The 15,183-nt window shown below is 39.5% G+C and overlaps 1 pseudogene; it reads right to left on the reverse strand.

Moving 5' to 3' along the window:
* Positions 1 to 6,240, reverse strand: part of LOC104001945 (POTE ankyrin domain family member E-like) — a 51,720-nt pseudogene extending 45,480 nt beyond the window's left edge.
* Between the last annotated feature and the right edge of the window lie 8,943 nt (positions 6,241 to 15,183).

Raw genomic sequence — 15,183 nt, forward strand, 5'->3', positions numbered from 1 at the left:
TTCAACTTGGGCTGGAATCCTACTTGAAGCTCTGTCACTTTCTGGCTGTTGCTTAGCCTTTTGGGGTCTCAGTTTCCTCATCAATAAAATAGGAATGAAAATAGTAGCTTTCTCACAGGAAACCACTGTAATGCTTAAATGAGACTCTGCACAAAAGATACAGAATAGTTCCTGACACAAATAACAGCTCAATAATTGTTAGATATTATAATTTTTACTAATACCACTAAAGACAACATTTGAATTAAGTGAGATGATACAATTATACCTACCCTTTGAGGTGTGTTTTAAATATTACAGCTAACATTGTATTTTAGTGATTCTGAGATGATCATTGTCTCCATGTTGTCTCCACTGAAATACCACTTACAATTCATGATTTACTATAATTGGCGGCATTTAAATAATTCTCTTATTGAGACATAAAATAATGGGGCATCATACAATCTCTGGTGCCTTACATTAAGTAGAATATGTTATAATATAACAGGTCTGGGGCGGTTCCAGTCAGATGACCAGCATTTAAATTTTAGTTCTTAAAAGTACTATGGAATAAGAGAGCTGAAGTGAAAACAAAAACAAATTTCTAAAATAAACCAATTCTTACTTTGGTTTTCAATAAACTTTAAGCCAAAGAAAACTTGGAACTGAAATGAATAGCATGGGCTCATTTTTTTTCAATACTTAGATTTATACAATGTATGTACATCAGATATTTCCAATCATTCATATTAGGATTTAAGACTGTTATAAATTTCCTCTTTTTAAAACGGATTTATGAAACTATTTGTGGAGCTTTTTTCAACTTTTACATTCAGGGGTACGTGTGCGGGATGTGCAGGTTTGTTACATAGGTAAACGTGCACCAATGGGGTTGGTTGTACAGATTATTTCATTACCCAGGTGTTAAGCCCAGTACCCGTTCATTCTGTTTCCTGCTTCTTTCCCTCCTCCCACCCTCCACCCTCTGATAGGCCCCAGTGTGTGTTGCTTCCCTCTAGGTATCTGTGTGTTCTCCTCATTTAGCTCCCACCTATAAGTGAGAACATGCAGTATTTGGTTTTCTCTTCCTATGTTAGTTTGCTAAGGATAATGGCTTTCAACACCATCCATGTTCCTGCAAAGGACAGGCTCTCGTTCCTTCTTTTATGGCTGCATAGTATTCCATGCTGTTTATGTACCACATTTTAGTTCTTAAAACAACTAAAACAGTCTTTATCCAAGACTTATACATTTTCAAAAGGGCAGTTAAGGGTTGTCTTTTACTATTTTCTACCTTCAGAAATGCTTCTGTTTGAAAGGAGGGAGGAAAAGCTTCAATTGAGATTAAGTCCTAATGCCCCAATTTTAAATCTCTCAGCTTGCTCAAGCCCAGCAGGCAAACATAAATGTTTTCAAAGATGGAAGGATCCTGAGAGATAGTAGAATATGCCTGCCCCATAATAGGTGTCTGGCTTATGTCTGATGACTAAACGGATTGAAAAAAATGGATGAACACAGCTTGGGAGTTCAATATTTTTAAAGAAAACTCCTGTAGAGTAGGGCAATACATTTGCAATAGTAATAATCATTTATATTTGCTATTTTAATTTTCATAAATATATAACTCAACTAAAATGATTAATTCATACTTTTTACATGTTAATCTATATATAATGAAAAGGTAATTATGTAATAAAATCTATATACAATAAAATCTACAGGAACAGGTAAACACAATCCCTCTACTTCTGAAGAGGGTAAAAGTTCACAGTAGATAGCCAACCACAGAAATAAAAATAAATAATAGAATGTGAGAAATTATTTGCATCTATGCAAGAAGCATATTCCTTCTCTTCCCAAGGATTATTTCATTACTAATGAACTTAAACTAAAAGTTCAGATGTTCATTGCAGAAATCACAGATAAAAGGAAAAACTTCATTTACAAATCCCCAGAAACAAGTTTGATTATATTTTCTACATATTTTCAGCTAACACAAGAGCAGATTCTGTTCATGTATATGTGTAACAAACTGATTTTTTTCTCACTTGCTATAGCAAAGTACATCTTTGCATGTCGACATATCTCTATGTACTGACACTCTCAATAGTTACATATTATTCCGTCCTATGGATGCACTGAAATTTGTTCATGAAATCTTTATATGGGCTTTCCTAAATACACTGCTATTTTAAGCAATACTAAGAAAAACAGACATCTATTTGGTGAAGATATTTCAGTATAATGGAACTGATGAGTAAAAAGCATAACATTTTAAAAATGTGGTTCTTACCACTAAAGTGCCTGTTTGAAAAGCTGCAGCAACTTAAACTTTAAACAACTATATAAGTACCACTGTTATTCATCCTCACAAACTTTGTGGATAGAAAACAGTATTTCATTCCTTTTTTTTTTTTTTTAGATGGGGTCTCACTCTGTCACCCATGCCAGAATGTTAGTGGCACGATCTCGGCTCACTGCAACCTCCACCTCCCTGGTTCAAGCAATTCTCTTGCTTCAGCCTCCTGAGTAGCTGGGATTACAGGTGCATGCTACCATGCCCAGCTAATTCTTTGTATTTTCAGTAGAGATAGGATTTCACCACACTGGCCAGGCTGGTTTCAAACTCCTGACTTCATGATCCACCTGCCTCAGCCTCCTAAAGTGCTGGGGTAACAGGCGTTAAGCCACTGCACCTGGCCTTTCATTCCTCCTCTAACTTAAATAGAAAACAGTATTTCATTCCTCTTCTAACTTAAATTCCTTCTTCTACCAGGAATGCTATCTTTTCCTATGCACATAGGTCACTGGTAGATATGCAAAAAAGTACTTTGCCCAATTTTAAAATGTGCTTATTTTATTGCATATATAGGCCAGGCATGGTGGCTCACGCCTGTAACCCCAGCACTTTGGGAGGCCAAGGTGGGTGGATCACGAGGACAGGAGTTCAAGACCAGCCTGGCCAAGATGGTGAAACCCCATCTCTACTAAAAATACAAAACAATTAGCCAGGCGTGGTGGCAGGCGCCTGTAATCCCAGCTACTCAGTAGGCTGAAGCAGAGAATTGCTTGAACCTATGAGGCAGAGGTTGCAGTGAGCCGAGATCGCACCACTGCACTCCAGCCTGGGCAACAGAGTGAGACTCCATCAAAAAAAGAAATTTTATATATATATATATATCTGCATATATATATATATCTGCATATATATATATCTGCATATATAAATAGGCACTTGTGTTTTCTTCTGGTATGTTTCTCTTTTTGTATATTTAAAATTTTTAATCTATACTCTGATTTTTGTGATATAAACATCTAGCTAGTTTTCTCCAAAAATGAATTATGAACAATCCATCTTTTTTAAATAATACAAAACATCACCATTATCAAGCGCTAAATTCCTACACATATTTGGGTATTTCTAAATTTCCTATTCTGTTTTATTCATTGATGTCTTTTCAGCTGTTAGTAAACAATTTGTGGAAATAAATAACATGCACATTTTGACATCTGGAAAAGCAAGCCTTTGTCCATTCTGCTACAAAAAAATTAACTTATCACAATAATAAAAGACAGCATGTGTAATTTAAAAACTCTAAAACTGCTATTTTTATTTGGCTTAAGTAAAAGTGATAAACAGAAAAAGCTCACTTTTTTTTTTTTTTGAGACGGAGTCTTGCTCTGTCTCCCAGGCTGGAGTACAGTGGCGTGATCTCAGCTCACTGCAAGCTCCGCCTCCCGGGTTCACGCCATTCTCCTGCCTCAGCCTCCTGAGTAGCTGGGACTACAGGCCCAGCTAATTTTTTTTATATTTTTTAGTAGAGACGGGGTTTCACCGTGTTAGCCAGGATGGTCTCGATCTCCTGACCCCATGATCTGCCCCCCTCAGCCTCCCAAAGTGCTGGGATTACAGGTGTGAGCCACCACGCCCAGCCAAAAAGCTCACATCTGAAGAAAATTCAATCTTCCTATTCAAGCACAAGAACCGTCTTCCCATTTCAGTTTCCTTCTAAGATTACTCAGTAAAGAACATATTTACATAGTGTACATTGATATAAAATCCATACTGGATTTTATTTGAAGAATATTTAGTCCTGAAGTTGATGTGTTATGGGGCTTCATTCTTAGTTCTCAATATACACTTTTTTAATGTATAGAACATTGTTTTAAAATCTGTACATTAAAAATAATCTGCTGCATCGACAATGTTGCAAGTTAAATCACTTCAAAACAGTCTATTAGTGTTCTAGGAGGGAAATTATACTTTGATTGGAAATCAGCTAAAGTTTTGTTTTTGTGTTGCTGCTCATAAAGGGGCCTGTGCCCTGACCTCTCTGAGGTTTCCACATCCAGGGTGGTGTGAGGCCTGCGGAGGCAAGAAAACCAGGCTCCCCTCCTCCCCCGCCAGGAGGGTATGTCCCCATCATCCTCCCACATCCCACCTCCTCCCAGCCCAGGCCCGGTTACCTCTTTTGCTTGTCCTTCTTGTTCATGTCAGTGTCCTTGAGCATGACGATGAGATCCTTTCTGGGGACTTTACCCCACCAGGCAGCTCTGTGGAGCTTGTCCAGATCTTCTCGATGGATGTGGTACCTCGGCTCCATGAAAGCGCTGTCGTCGTAGTCTCCCCAAGGGCCCACTTTGCTCTTGCCGCTCCCCCTGCAGCAGGGGAAGCAGTGGCAGCACCACTTGCCCATCTTGCTCCTGAGTGTCTTCATAGCAGAGTCGTCGTGGTCTCCAGAAGTGCCCACGTTGCTCTTGCCGCTCCCTCTGCACCAGGGGAAGCAGTGGTGGCACCACTTGCCCATCTTGCTCCTGAGTGTCTTCATAGCAGAGTCGTCGTGGTCTCCAGAAGTGCCCACGTTGCTCTTGCCGCTCCCCCTGCACCAGGGGAAGCAGTGGCGGCACCACTTGCCCATCTTGCTTCTGAGACCAAATGGCTTCTTCACAGAGGAGAAAGCCGGCATTGAACTAGCCTCAGCCACCATCTACTTTTAACAGCCAGGGGAGGCCGGTAGTAGCCAGCAGATCTCGTCTACCAACCAGTTTCACCAACTAGCAGATAACTCCGGGTTTCTAATCTGTTTGAAGAGAAAACCTGCCAACCCCAGCAGGGGAGCCCAGCCCACCCCACCCAGGGAAAACCCACACCCACCTGGGGAAAGCCCACACCCACCCGGGGCGACCCCACGCCCACCCCAGGAAGGGCCAACCCCACCCCCCAAGAAAACACCCGGCCCACCCAAGGGAATGCCAAACCCAGGAGAGAAAAGGTCAAGTCCAGCAAAGCAACGTGACAGAAGAAACGTCAGTCCAAGGAAGAAATGTCAATCCAAGCGACAAACGCCAAGCCAAGCAAAGAACGCAAAGCCAAGCCAAGCGCTACAGGCCAGCCAAGCCGTTACGCACGTGCAGTGTGCGCATGCCGACTGTTACAGACCAGCCAAGCCGTTAACGCGCGTGCAAACCACTACAGGCCAGCCAAGCCATTACGCACGTGCGGCATGCGCGTGCAAGCAGTTACAGGCCAGCCAAAACGTTATACGCGTCCGGCGTGCGCACACGGCATGCACGTGCAAGCCCTTACAAGCCAGCCAAGCCACTGCCGCGCGTGCGGCGTGCGCGCGTGGCGTGCGCGCGCGGCATGCACGTGCAAGCCGTTACAAGGCAGCCAAGCCACTGCCGCGCGTGCGGCGTGCGCGCGCGGTGTGCACGCGCAAGCCGTTACAAGCCAGCCAAGCCACTGCCGCGCGCGCGTGCGGCGTGCGGCGTGCGGCGTGCGCATCTCTGGTGGTGTCAGTACACGTGGCATTGTAGAAAATACAATGACTTTGCCATCTCTTTCTCTCTCCCTTTCTCTCTCTCTCTCACGAGACACAGAAATCCATGCTGACAAAAGCAAATATAAACCTGTGACACCAACACTTTAGAGCTTCCGCATGTGGGAGAAAACAATGACCCCAAAGAGCATCCTACCTTGGCGGAAAGGATGATTGGGTTAAAATTGTGGAAAATCATAATTTTGGAAGGGGTTCTTATCTAATATATTCAAGCACTAAAACTACTAAGTGGGGAAAAGATTAAAAAAAAATACACAAGCTAAAAATATGCAAAGGATATACACAATCACCTCTGCAAAGGACATGAAAGTGATTCACAGGTGAAACAGAAGTTTCTCCACATCACTAATCACTCCAAACATGTAAGTCAGAATCATACTCCGATATCAGATACCATCAAACTCCACTGAGAATGAATATTACCCAAACAGCAATAAAAATTTTGGACGGCAGCAACCAGTGTAGACTTACAGAAAGGGAAACTCATATATGCTATTGATGTCGACGTAAATTGGTGAACATACTGTGAAAAAAACTTGGGAGTTTCTCATACTGGGTATGCATTTAAAGCAAAGGCAACTGGTACCATAAAAAATTATCTGCCTTCCCATGTTTTATGAAGCGCTATTCACAATATAGAAGATATGGAATGAACCTACCTATCCAACCACACATCAAGAGATGAAGACACTGCAGTATATCTGCACAATGCAATAATAGTCTTCATCCTTAACAAAATAATGTAATTTTCATTTGGAGCCATATGGATGAACCTGGAAAATATATTATTAAATAAAATAAGCCTGGCATAGAAAAACAAGCAAATTCATCTCACTTATATGGAATCCAAAAAACTTTGCCTTCAATAAGTAAAAGGTACAGTAGTGGTTTTCCGAAGACAGGGGAAGGAGGAGATGGAAGGATTGGTTATGGAAACAAAGTTGCAGTTAGTTGGGACAAACACATTCTTGCATTCTATACCAAAGCTGGGTGACTCTGGTTAACAAAATAGTACATTTTTCAATAAAGCTAGAAGGGAGCAATTTGAGTGTTATCACAACAGAGAAATAATACCTGTATGAGAACAGATACAGCAAGTACCCTGATTTGATCATTACTAAAAATATACATGTACCAAAATGTCCCAGAGGAAAAACAGTCCCAGCATACTCTCTAATTATATACTTTATTACGCACAGAAATTTAAGAAATGTGAATACGCAATGCTAATGATCACATGGAAATGGCCCTGAATGTCTAAGGAATCCTGAGAAATAGAAACTAAGTTGGAGGACTCACAATCCCTGATATGCCGCAGTGCTCCAGCCTGGGTAAGAGAATGAGACTCTGTCTCAAAAAAAAAATTGTTAGAAAATTTGAGGGAATCATAGAAGTGATAAATTGTTGTTACCAAACATGTACACAGAAAAAAGCAATACTAAGTAGCATAAAAATACATATCTGAACTCATATTGAGCAAAAAACTTGAATAGAGTTATCTGCAAAGATGACATAAAACTAACAGGTAAGAGAAAAGGTCCTCAACATCACTGTTCATCAAAAAAAAGTACTTCAAAACCACACTCAGATGTCATTTCACTCTTATTGAAATGAATGTTACTAAAAAGATCAAAAAAAATTTTTTGAGACAGGGACTCTGTCACTCAGGCTGGAGTGCAGTGGCATGATCATGGCTCACTGCAGCCTTGACCTCTCCGGCACAAGTGATCCTCCCACCTCTGCCTCCTGAATAGCTGGAACTACAGGCACACACCACCACGCCTGGCTAATTTCTTTGTATTTTTTTGTAGAAATGAAGTTTTGCCACGTTGCCTAGGCTGGTCTCAAATTGTTTGGCTCAAGTGATCTGCCCACCTTGGCCTCCCAAAGTGCTTGGATTACAGGCATGAACCATCACGCCTGGCCATAAAAAAACATGCATGGCTACATCAAAGTGAAAACTTTTTGCAAGGAAAAGGAAACAATGAGCCCAAAGAGGAAGGCCGGGAGAACAAATCACATATCGGCTAATGGGGGTTGTTATGGAAAATATGCAACACATTAATAGTACTAAGTAGCAACAACAAACAAATGATCCATCCAAAACTGAGCAGGGAACCTGAATAGACATTTCTGCAAAGAAGACATTAAACCACATGGAAGGGCGCTTCCTCCACAGTCAGGTGGCCGTGACTAGATGGACAGAGTTAGGCGGACGCTGTGGGGGGCGGGGGGTGTTGAGAAAAGTGACCCCTATGTCCCGACAGCTGGGAAACAAATGTAAAAATTCAGTAGACCACCTGCAGTAGTTCATGCCTGTAATCCCGGCACTTTGGGAAGCCGAGGCGAGAGGATTGCTTTGAGCTCAGAAGTTTGAGACCAGCCTGGGCAACATGGCGAAACCCTGCCTCTACCAAAAATACAAGAAAAACAAAATTCAGCAGACCAGGCACAGTAGTTCACACCTGTAATCCCAGCACTTAGGGAAGCCGAAGTGGGAGGATTGCTTTGAGCTCAGAAGTTCAAGATAAGCCTGGGCAACATGGCGAAACCCCGTGGCCACCAAAAATATGAAAAAAAAAAAAAAAAAGCTGGGCATGGTGGCACAAGCCCAGCTAATGGGGAGACTGAGGCTGGAGAATCCCTTGAGCCCAGAAAGTGGAGGCTGCAGTGAGCTGAGATCTGCCACTGCACTCCAGGATGCACAACAGGGCCAGACCCTATCTCCAAAAAAATAAAAACAATTAAAAAATCAGCAAACCCTGGAGGTGGCTGAGATCCTTTCCTTCCACCTGAGGCTTGGATGCAAGGCAGCCAAACTGGGGCCTGGTCCCAAAACCCCACCTGGGCCGGGCTTCCTCTTCCTCCCACATCCAGAGCTTTCCTCTCTCTCCACCTACATGGGGAGTCTCCCTCAGAAACAGCCCTAAAGCCTCCTACTCTTTCCAACCTCACAAGCCCTCAGGGACTGAGTACTACTATAAAATTCATACTAAGATGGAAAGAAAGAAAAAAGGAAGACCCATCAGGAATACATAGAACATTCCAGAAAACGAAAGCTTCTGTACTCACCATGATGGAAGAACTCCCCGAAGAAGCCGGCCGCAGAGAAGCCACACCAAAGCTCTGTCCTCAGCCGTCAGCGCCACGGACAGGAGGTATTTCTTCCCCAGGATGCAGCCTCAAGTTATCCCGAAGCTGCTGCGGCACACGGTGGCTCCTGAGAACACCTTAGCTCTTCCGGTTTAACACAGGCAAGTCAATAAATGTGATAATCACATAAACAGAATTAAAAGCAAAGTCACATAATCATCTCAATAAACACAGAAAAGGCATTTGACAAAATCCAGCATCCATTTATAATTAAAACCCTCAGCAAAAAATGCATAGAAGGGACATAGCTTCAGGTAATAAAAACCATCTGTGACAAACCCACAGCCAACATAATACTAAATGGGGAAAAGTTAGAAGCATTTCCTCTGAGAACTGGAACAATAAATACAAGGATGCCCACTCTCACCATTTCTATTCAACATAGCACTGACAGGCCCAGCCAGAGCAATCAAATGAGAGAAAGAAATAAAGGGCATCCAGATCGGTAAAGAGGAAGTCAAATTGTCACTGTTTGCTGATGATATGATTGTATACCTAGAGACTCCTCCAAAAAGCTCCTAAAACTGATAAATAATTTCAGCAAAAATTCAGGATATAAAATTAATGTACCCAAATCAATAGATCTGCTATACACCAACAATGTGCAAGCTGAGAATCAGATCAAGAATTCAACCCCTTTTACAATAGCTGCAAAAAAATAAAATAAAACACTTAGGAATATACCTAACAAGGAAGTAAAAGACCTCTACAAAGAAAACTACAAAACACTGCTGAAAGAAATCACAGATGACACAAACAAATGGAAACACCTCTCTTGCTCATAGATGGGTAAAATCAATATTGTAAAAATGACCGTAACGCCAAAAGCAGTTTACAAATTGAAAGCAATTTCCATCAAAATATCACCATCATTCTTCACAGAACTAGAAAAGATAATTCAAAAATTCATAAGGAACCAAAAAAGAGCCCGCATAGCCAAAGCAAGCCTAAGCAGAAAGAACAGATCCGGAGGCATTACATTACCTGGCTTCAATCTATACTACAAGGCCATAGTTAGCAAAACAGCATAATACTGGTATAAAAATAAGGACATAGACCAATGAAACAGAATAGAGAACCCAGAAATAAACCCAAATACTTACAGCCAACTGGTCTTTGACAAAGCAAACAAAAACGAAGTGGGGAAAGGACACCCTATTCAACATATGGTGCTTGGATAACTGGCAAACCACATGCCAAAAAATGAAACTGGATCCCCATCTCTTACCTTATACAAAAGTCAACTTAAATCTGAGACCTGAAACCATAAAATTTCTATAAGATAACATTGGTAAAACCCTTCTACACATTGGCTTGGGCAAAGACTTCCTGACCAAGAACCCAAAAGCAAGCACGACAACAAAATGAAGATAAACAGGTGAGACTTAATTAATCCACAAAGTTTCTGCACAGCAAAAGAAACAATTTGCAGAGTAAACAGACAACCCACAGAATGGGAGAAAATCTTCACAATCTATATATCTAAGAAAGGACTAATATCCAGAATCCACAAAGAACTCAGCAGGAAAAAAACCAATCCCTTCGAATAATGGGCTAAGGACTTGAATACACAATTCTCAAAAGAAGATATAAAAATGGGCAACAAACATGAAAAAATGCTCATCATCACTAATGATCAGGGAAATGCAAATCAAAACCACAATGCCATGCCACCTTACTCCTGGCAAGAATGGCCATAATCAAAACATCAAAAAATAATAAATGTGGGTGAGGATATGGTGAAAAAAGAACACTTTTACACCGCTGGTGGGAATGTAAACTAGTACAACCACTACAGTAAACTGTGTGGAAATTTCTTAAAGAACTAAAATAGGACTACCATTTAATCCAGCAATTCCATTACTGGGTTATCTACCAGAGGAAAAGAAGTCGTTATGTGAAAAAGATACTTGTACACGCATGTTTATAGCAGCACAATTCACAACTGCAGAAATATGTAACCAGCCCAAATGCCCATCAATGAGTAGATTAAGAAATTATTATATATATATATTATCGATATAATATATATACACACACACAGCCATAAAAAGGAAAAAAATAGTGGCATTCACAGCAACCTGGATGAGATCAGAGATTACTATTCTAAGTCAAGTAACTTAAGAATGGAAAACCAAACACAGTTTGCTCTCACTCACAAGTGGGAGCGAAGCTATGAGGATGCAAAGGCATTAGAATACTACAGTGGACTTGAGGGACTTGGGGGAAAGGATGGGAGGCGGGTGAGGAATAAAAGACTACAAATTGGATACAGCGTATTCCGCTCAGGTGTTGGGTGCACCACAATCTCACTAATCACCTCTAAAGGAGTTACTCATATAATCAAACACCACCTGTTCCCCAAAAACCTATGGAAATAAAAAAATACAATAAGTTTTTGTGTATCTGTGTATGCATCACATATTTAACTTTTTTCACAAGTTCATTGAGATGTAATTTATATATTATTTAATTCACTCATTTAAAGTGTAAATTTCAATTTGTTAGTGTATTAACTGGGTGGATAAACAATCACAATATAACTTTAGAACATTTTTATGCTCCTTAAAAGAAACCTTGCACTCATTAGCAATCTTTTCCCTTTTTCTCCACTTCCTTTAAACCCCTCCCAGCCCTAGGCAACCATCCACCCACTTCCTAAGGATTTGCCTACCCTGGAAGGATTTGCCTGTTCTGGACATTTCATGTCAATGGAATCATAATAATACATAGTTATGTGTGACTCACTGCTTTCACTTATGTTTTTAACGTTCATCCTTTTTGAAGCATGTATATTAATACCTTTTTCTTTTTTATTGCCAAATACTATTGTATTTCATGGACAGACCACATTTTATTAATCCACTCTGCAATTCATGGACATTTCTGTTGCTTCCCACTTTTTGTTGCTATAAGTACTTGTATGCTACCTTTTGAGTAGACGTTTGTTTTCATTTCTTTTTGGTGTATACATAGGAGTTAATTTACTGAGTCATATGGTAATTCTATACTTATCCTTTTGAAGAACTGCCAGACTGTTTTAAACTCTCATCAGCAGTGTATAAGGGTTTCAAATTTTCACATATTTTTAATCCATTCTTCAGCTGATAAACACTTAGGTTGTTTCTAAATCACAGCTATTATGAATAACTGCAATGAACATGAAATTGCAGATGTCTCTTTGACATACTGATTTTAAGTTCTTTAGACGTATATCCAGAAGAGGCATTGATGAATCATAATGTAAATATATTTATAATTTCTTGAGAAAGCTTCATACTATTTTCCAAGATGGTGGTAATAATTTCAATTCCGACCAACAGTGTACAACCGTTTTCTCCACATTCTAATCAACAGTTATCTTCCACCCTTTATTAATTATTTAATTTATTTATTTACTGAGATGAAGTCTTGCTCTGTCACCCAGGCTGGAGTGCAGTGGCGCAATCTTGGCTCACTGCAACCTCTACCTCCCAGGTTCAAGCAATTCTTCTGCCTCACCCTCCCAAATAGCTGGAATTACAGGTGCATGCCAGCACGCCCAGCTAATTTTTTGTATTTTTAGTAGAGACGGGGATTCACCATGTTGGCCAGGCTGGTCTAAAACTCCTGACCTCAGGCAATCCACCTGCCTTGGACTCCCAAAGTGCTGAGATTTCAGGTGTGAGCCACCGTGCCCGGCCACATCTTTTTTATAATAACCTCAGTAACATCTGTGAGATAGTATCTTCATGGTTTTGACATCTATTTCTCTGATAATTAGGAATGTTGATGTTTTTTATCAACATTTTTTATAAAAATCTGGCCTTTTGTATGTCTGTTTTTAGAAAATGTCTATTCAACTCCTTTACTTATTTTTTAGTAAACTTGTTTTCTCATTTCTGGGTTGAGTTCCTTACATATTATCGGTATGAACCCCTTACCTGAGATATGGTTTTAAAACATTCTCTTCCCATTTGTGGGTTGTCTCTTCACTCTATTACTGTTTCTTTTGCTGTGCAGAGAAGCTTCTTAGTTTTATGGCATCTCGTTTGTGTATTTTTGCTTTTGTTGCCTGTACTTTTTGGGGTCATCTGTAGAAAATCATAGCTGAGGCCACTGTCATACGGTTTTCTCCTATCTTTGCTTGTAGCGGTTTTATGGTTTCAGGTTTATATTTAAGTCTGTCATGCATTGCTACTTGATGTTGGTATAAAGAGTGAAAAAACAATCCAATTTTATTCTTCTGTATGTGAATAGTCAGTTTTTCTCTACATTATTTATTGAAGAGAATTTTCTTTCCACATTGTGTATTCTTTGTCCTTTTATCAAAAATCAACGGACCACAGACACATGGATTTATTTACAGGTTCTACATTCCTTCACACTGGTCTAGGTGTCTGTTTTTATGCCAGTGCTATGCTGTTTTAAGTACTATAACTTTTTAATATTGTTTGAAATCAAGTAGCCTGATGCCTCTGGCTTTGTTCTTTTTGCTCAAGATTGCTTTGGTTTTTCAGAGTCTTTTGTGGTTCCACTCAGATTTTAGGACTAATTTTTCTATTTCTGTGAAGAATGGCATTGGATTTTGATAGTGATTGCATTAATCTGTAGATTGCTTTCGGTAGCATTGAAATTTTGACCATATTAATTTTTCAAATCCATAAATATGGGATGTTTTTCTACTTATGTCACTTTCAATTTCTTTCAACAATGCTATAAATTTTCAGTATACAAATATTTCACATCCTTCATTAAAATTACTCCTTAGTCTTTTATTTACTTATATATGTTATGATGCTATTATAAAATGAATTACTTTATTAATTTTTCAGTTAATAGTTTGTCATTGGTGTATAGAAACAAGAATACTATTTGCATGTTAATTTTGTAACTCTCAACTTTCAATGTGTTTATCAGCTTTAACACTTTTTTTCTTTTTTATGGAGTCTTTAAGATTATCTCTATATTGGCTGGGCACGGTGGCTCATGCCTGTAATCCCAGCACTTTGGGAGGCCGAAGTGTGTGGATCATGAGATCAGGAGTTCGAGACCAGCCTGGCCAATATGGTGAAACCCCGTCTCTACTAAAAAAATACAAAAATTAGCCGGGCGTGGTGGCACGCGCCTGTAGTCCCAGCTACTTGGGAGGCTGAGGCAGGAGAATCACTTGAACCCGGGAGGCAGAGGTTGCAGTGAGCTGAGATGGTGCCACTGCGTTCCAGCCTCTTTCCTATTTGGATGCCTTTCCGTTCTTTGCCTTGTATGATTACTCTGGCTACATGATTACATATAACATTTTCAGCATTTGTAATTTGACCTCACATCCATCTGTTGTAATACACTGATTGTTACTTTTCAACTTGAAAACCTGGACATTTATCACTACTCTCCCTTTCTCTTCATCTAGTTCTTATCCAAGAAAACAAGCTGTCAATGTAAACCAAGTTAGATAATTATTTTTCTATAAAACCACTTCAAATGCATTTAAAATTTTTTAACCTAACAATTTTTAAACTTTGTATGTCAATGATTTTCAACTGTGGTCTCTCAAAACAAATCCAATACTTTTAGTAGGAAAAATTACGTTAATTCCTACACTACCGTTGGGGCGACCCAAGAGTTGACCAAAGGTGATATTAATACATATGCTTATTTATTACCCTGTTCTCACAGTTCTAGTGTAAGTCTTGAAAATCAAGTAAATTTGGAAACATAGTTGCACAAATCTTCTCATGAGTCACACAGTTAATCCAGAATATTATTTCTAAGTTATCATAAAGCCAACAAGCAAATATGATGCACTGTTTAAAAAGAATAATCATAATTTTATATTATACAAATGAAACATGTATTCAATACTGTTTACTGAATATCTCAAGTATACTTATTTACATAGAAACAAAGGAATCAAAGGATATCTGTTATATAACGTTTAAATTACTAAAAATACTTTATGTAGCATCGCTCCATAAATGCTAGTGTAAATGCTGACGAAAGTAAAAATGTCATTCCCTACATTTGCTAAATATATTGTGACACATTATAAGTGTTTTTAAAACATATCACTAAGGGGCAAAATAAGTAGGCAAAAATAATTGTAAATATTTAATTCTGGAAAAATTTAGAACACAGCATAGTATTCATGTGATGGAAGGATTTTAAATGGAACCCAGAGATTAGCAGCAGTAGGAAGTTTCTATCATACTTAGGACTGGGAAAACAACAG

The sequence above is a fragment of the Pan troglodytes genome, chromosome 16 (genome assembly GCF_028858775.2).
Source record: "Pan troglodytes isolate AG18354 chromosome 16, NHGRI_mPanTro3-v2.0_pri, whole genome shotgun sequence".
In the NCBI taxonomy this organism is placed as follows: domain Eukaryota; kingdom Metazoa; phylum Chordata; class Mammalia; order Primates; family Hominidae; genus Pan; species Pan troglodytes.